A 6,000-nucleotide genomic window follows, 5' to 3' on the forward strand; every position below is an offset into this window, starting at 1 on the left:
AAATGCATGATGCATTATGAAAGGATTTGGCACAATTCTAACCTTTGGAGGTTAACATCAGAGAAATAACAATGAAGCCATTAATAAGCCATTGTTGGTATCCTTATCAGATAAAGTGGATAAATAAATACTCCCCAAAGCTTATTGATTAATCCCCTATCATAAAAAAAAAAAGTTGTTTTAGCACAGACCCCTCCAATATGTATATAATTACTTATTTACAAATTATATGCAGTGGTCCTATACTTATAATTATGTACATTATGAAATTTGCACACAAAAAATTAGAAAAGGGATGAAATCAAGGTAAAATATTGATTCTAGAGTCAATAAGGAGTCACTGGAGTTTGCTGAGTAAGGGAGTTACATGGACAGCCTTATACTTTAGGAAAATCCTTGGTAAGTGATGTGTGAGAAATTGAATGGAAAAGGAGAAAGATAACAGAGAAACTCTGTCTCTTACAATAGTCCAGGCAAGAGAATCATCCTGAATTAAGGTGGTCACCATGAGCAAAGAGAAGGCAAAAGTTATGAGAGGTTGGAGGGATAGAAATGGCAAGATTTAGCAACTGGTTGAATATGTAGGCTAGGAGAAAATGAATCAAAGGGGATCCTGACTAATTGGTGGGATTGTGGTGCCTTAACATTAATAGGGGAATCTGGAAGAATGGTAGGTTTAGGAGAAAAGATAATGTAATAAAGTCTCCAGAGTGGTCTTTTGCTGTGAGCACAGAGCCTGCCTACTGGGGCACCTGTCTCTGTCACTTTGTGATCTCGAGATCATGGAAAGGGCATGCTGGGAGAAAGGTGTATTTTCCAAATGGTATATATAGTTCAATCAAGGATCCTAGGTAACAGGTTATAATTGCCCTGAAGGAACTGTTTCCTCACTCAGAAGGGTAGAGGGAAAGGGTTGAGTGGGAAACTGTTGCAGGATAAGGTAAATGTGGTTGGATGTAAATAAACCCCTCAATGGGTATTAAAGGAAAGATGGAACATGACCCCTTTTCTCACCCAGTAGTTAATCACATGCCCTTTGGTGTAAAGACAGTGACACCATTTTTGAGACCCCTGGGATAAACTGGATCTGATCCACCTAGCCATTTATTTCTGTTATCATTTCTGCTTCAGGATAACCATTATCCTCAAATTCTTCAGTTAAGTAGAAAGCTATTTCCGGTTATTGCATCTGCCAAGTTGGCTGGTTTGCTACTATGGTTTCAGAGCATTTGGATATGCATGCAAGATGGTTTTATGTTTATAAAAGCGGGTCACAGCAAGCTGGGCAATGGGTTATCAGCTCCTCATTATCTATTACAAATCCTCATGGAAATGATAATGCTGAAAAGCTGGCTATGTAAAGTGTCCAAGGAAGCTATTGGACCTTTCTTGAATTTCATGTTATGGTGAAAATGGGAACAGGAAAAAGATGAAGAACCAGGGAGGAGTAATAATGTGCTTTTCCTCCTTGTATTTAATACAGTCCCTCCAGAGCGCTCTGAACATTCTGAGTCTGTTAATGGCTGCACAATACCTATTAATGTGCAACCCAGATTGCTATTTTCATTACAACTAAATTCTCTTATCACTGGATAGATGAAATAAAGGACCCAGGAGTAATTCAAAGATCAAAAGAGATGACCTTGCTGCCAGAAACTAAAACAATTATAATTCTTTAAGCATGGCCTAGAATAAGAGATCTCAACCTGGAGTCTATTGGTAAACTTGTTCTTTTTTAATGTTTTGATCACTTTATTTCAATATAATTGGTTACCTTTGTAATTCTATGTATTTTATTTTATGCATTTAAACATATGAGGCCCCCTAACCTTTACCAGAACTCCAGAGGTTTCCATGATATATGCAGAAAGATGAGGAAGCCCTGCTCTAGTATACACCATTAATGGCCACTTTTCAAATCATTTCCCTTTTTTTGTTCATTTTGTTAACTCAGGCTGACTATTCACTCAGTAAAGGTAGTCTGCAGTCAGTAGTCCCATTTGTCATCAATTCTCCTATCTAAAAGCTTCTCCCTTTTAATCTCAGGAAGTATTGTATAGTGGTAAGGTAGGTTATTTGTAAAAGATCTACTTTGTAAAGCAACTAGTTAGCATGATAGATCTTCCTGTCTCTTAAAGCATAGCACTCTGAGTTCAAATCCTGTCTCAGAACTTTCCTCTCAGTTTGTACCTCTGGAATATGGACATTATGGTAATAGAACAAACCTTCCATTATTGCTTTTGAGGATCAAATGAAATAATATTTGTAAAATTTAAAGTGTTATATACAGTTAGTGGTGATTCCCCTCTTCCCCCACTTTACACTTTGATAGCATCTGAAGGTGGTCTGACAAAGTGCCATTGCCCTTTGCAATCCCAGATGTTACCTTTTATAGGCAGGATATGTGAGGGTGTTTTGCTAGCATTGTTAGGGTTTCCTTTAATATGCTCCTGGTTAAAATGGGCAGGAATACAAAGAGAAACAGTCAAAGGGGACCTTCCTGGTTAGTCATGGAGTCAGTTAATGATAAATGTTTAAATGATAAATCAGTGGTCCTCAAAAAAAGTTTAAATAAGTTAATTTAATTAAATAAGTTAATTTAAAAAGTTAAATAAGGGGCCAGTTCACTGTCCCTCAGACTGTTAGAGGGCCGGACTATAGTAAAAACAACCTCACACTTTGTTTCCTCCCCTCAGCCCATTTGCCATAACCCGGCAGCTGCATAAACGTCTTCAGCGGGCCACATCTGGCCTGCTGGCCGTAGTTTAAGAACCCCTGATCTAAGTTAATAAATCAGCCCTCAAAATTCACAGCTGTTCCTAGCTTCTCTGCCAGGCTGGGGCTCAGCCCAGCAACCACCTTCTAAAGCCACAGCCCAATTGTCCTCCCACCACTCCATTATTTTTCTCATCCTCAGGGGCTTAATTTTTTCTCAGCACTGGTTGACACCCCAGGTTTACTACCTGAGCTCTTTCTAACTGGCCTCTCCCAGAATTCTCTCTTCCCCAGAGGTTTCAGAGTAGTGAAGAGGAAACAGGCTACCATAGCACACCCAACTTGGTTGCAGGAGATCTTTTTCTCCTCTTTTCTAGGGTCCAGTGACCTTTTAAAATAATTTGATAATTGTATTTCAATATAATTGGGTTTTTTAAAAGTCTGTGTATTTTTATTCTATGCATTTACAAACAATATCCTGAGAAGAATATTGGCTTCACCAGACAGCCTAAGAACTGAAGAAATCTTGCTCCAAAGAAAGGTTGCAGGTGCAGGATCCTAAGAAGAGTGTGGCTTGGACTGGGAGATCACAGCAGCTGTCAACCCAGTTGGAGGTGCGGGTGAGGGTGAGGGGACAGCGGCCTGCCTTCTCAGTTCACTTCCTACCTTCTCCAGCTTTGACACCCTGGGCCATCTGCCTAAAAACTGCAGGATGCCACTGTCAGGGCTTTCAATTTTCACCATTCAGTTTGTTTCAGCTGGCATCTAGAAACCCATCAGTAGCTCAGTAGTTGGCTCCGATCCTCAGGCTGATCCATGTTTCTCGGAATTCATCATTAGATAGCTCAGGCAGCTTGAGTTGAGGGAATTAACTCCAGACTAGGAGTCAAGAGAGCTGGGTGTTCAAATCTTTCCCCCAAGGCTTATTATTACTTTTGTGATCACAGGCATATTAACCTTTCTGAAATTTAAAATCTGCCTCCTCACAGGTGTGTGGTAAAGCTAATTTTATATTAAAGGCTTTTCTTGATCTCTGTTATTAATGCCCTCTCTCAAATTACCTTGTATTTCCTCATCAGCAAGTATCTATAAGCAGCATTTATGCCAGGTGCCATGCCTAGGCCTTAGGGCTACAGAGACAAAAATCTCCTTTCTTCATGGAGTTTATATTCTAGTGGGAAACAATATGTACTAGTATGTAAGGGATCAGGAAAGGTGTGTTGGAGCTAACTTTGGACTGAGCCTTGAAGGATTCTAGGTATAGAAGAGCAGGAAGAATTTGTTTCAGACACAGGAGACAGTGTTTGGGGGCAGTGGTTAGAACAATAGGCCTGGGGTTGAGAAAACCTGAATTAAAATTCAACTGTAGACACTTGCTAGTTGTGTCACCTTGGGCAAGTCACAACCTGTTTGCCTGAAATTCCTCAACTCTAAAATGGGTATAGTCTTGGGGATTAAATGAGATATTTGTAAAGTTTTTAGCAAAGTGCCTAGCATATAGTAGGTACTATATAAATGCTTATTCCATTTCTCTTTCTTTCCCTTGTCCCTTCAGCCTCCAGTTTGACTAGACATGAGGGAGAATGAATATAATGAATGAATAATGAATAAAAAAAGCTGGAAAGGTAGGTTGAACTAGGATGTAAAAGACTTTTAAATGCCAACAAATAAAGAGTTTGTATTTGATCCTACAGATGATTTATAGATTCTCTCTCTCCTCAATTTCCACATCTGCATGGCACCCCCTCCCCCTTTCCTCCACATCCCCCACATGTGTAACCATGGGAAGAAATTTTAATGCCTTAGGCAACTCTTTAATACCCCAAGTTACTGATATGTACAAGAGGAGAGTCTCTGCCCATGAGATTTTCCACACCAATGGAATCACAGGTCCAGATTAAAAGAGTCTCCGACACCTAGCGAATGTTTTGTGCAGAGTAGCCATTTAATAAATGCTTGTCGAACCGTTTAATTTAGGACCCTCTAGAAGGCTAATGCCAGAACTGGAGACATTTCCGTTATTTTAAAAGACTGATTGCCTAGTTTCTTCTGGATTTTGAGATCCAATATAGCTCATAATTGGTTTACCTTAAAGGAATGATACTTCTGATAGATGTAAAGGAGTGCCCTAAGTTTCTGCCTTGTTATGAGTATCTTACCATAAAATGGCAGGATTATTACCAAGGTTGGATCATGTTTGGCATCATAAAAAGAGTAAAAAGCTAACAGATGAGTTTTCTAATGTAGCACCCTCTTCTGATGTACTTCTTAGCTCTCAGTGGCTTATTTGGTCTGGGTCAACAAAGAATGCTTAACTACTACTCTCATGGTTTAGGGGGTTACCGTGAAAAAGTCTCTAGGACTGACTGGAGACCTCATGCCATGAATGTTGCAATGCATACCAGCCATACAGACATAAGGGTCTGTTAGTGAACTTTTTGGTTATTTGGTAATGTCTCTAATAAGAATACTTGGTTCACAGCTCCCCTCAATGTGTACACACACACACACACACACACACACACACACACACACACACACACACACACAGAGTTTGTATCTGAAGTGGGATTTGAACTCACTAATATTTACAGTGTCAAGAGAAAGGTGGACTCAAACTTAGATTATGTGGCAAAGTAGTGACTCACTCAGCTCCTGGCTAAATGGAAGTTCTTTTTTTCCTTTGTGTAATCCTGATGTTCCCCTAAAATATGTGTAATTCCTTTGCCCTGAGGATTGGGGCTCTCCATACTCCTGCATCAGCACTTCTCTCTGACCCAAAGAGGTTACATTCACATATATAGTTAATTTTTTCCCTGAGGTTAAGAAAAGGCACTTTTCAGAAGAATTTTAAATTATCAAGAATCATATGAGATACTTCATATCATCGATAATAATAGAATACAAATTAATTCAATGTTTCAATTTCCCTTCATACCCATCAAATTGGCCAAGAAAACAAAAGTAGAAAATGGTAAGTGCTAGAAGGCATACTAATATATTGATGGTCCTATGACCTGTGAATTGGTCCCACCATTCTGGAAAACAAAAATTGTGACTAAACTATACTTATCTTTTAAAAAATGACACCACTACTAAGTGTATGCTCTAAGGAAGTCAAAGGCAGAACAGTCTCATATATGCAACAATATTTAAAGTAGCATTTTAAAGCAAAAAACTAGAAACAGAGTGACCACTAGGGGAATGACTGAACAAACTTTGGCATTCAAAGCAATGGAAATACAAATCTGAAGAATTCAGAAAAGACTTGTATGAAGTAACATC

Source organism: Sminthopsis crassicaudata, chromosome 2, assembly GCF_048593235.1.
Source record: "Sminthopsis crassicaudata isolate SCR6 chromosome 2, ASM4859323v1, whole genome shotgun sequence".
NCBI classification, from domain to species: domain Eukaryota; kingdom Metazoa; phylum Chordata; class Mammalia; order Dasyuromorphia; family Dasyuridae; genus Sminthopsis; species Sminthopsis crassicaudata.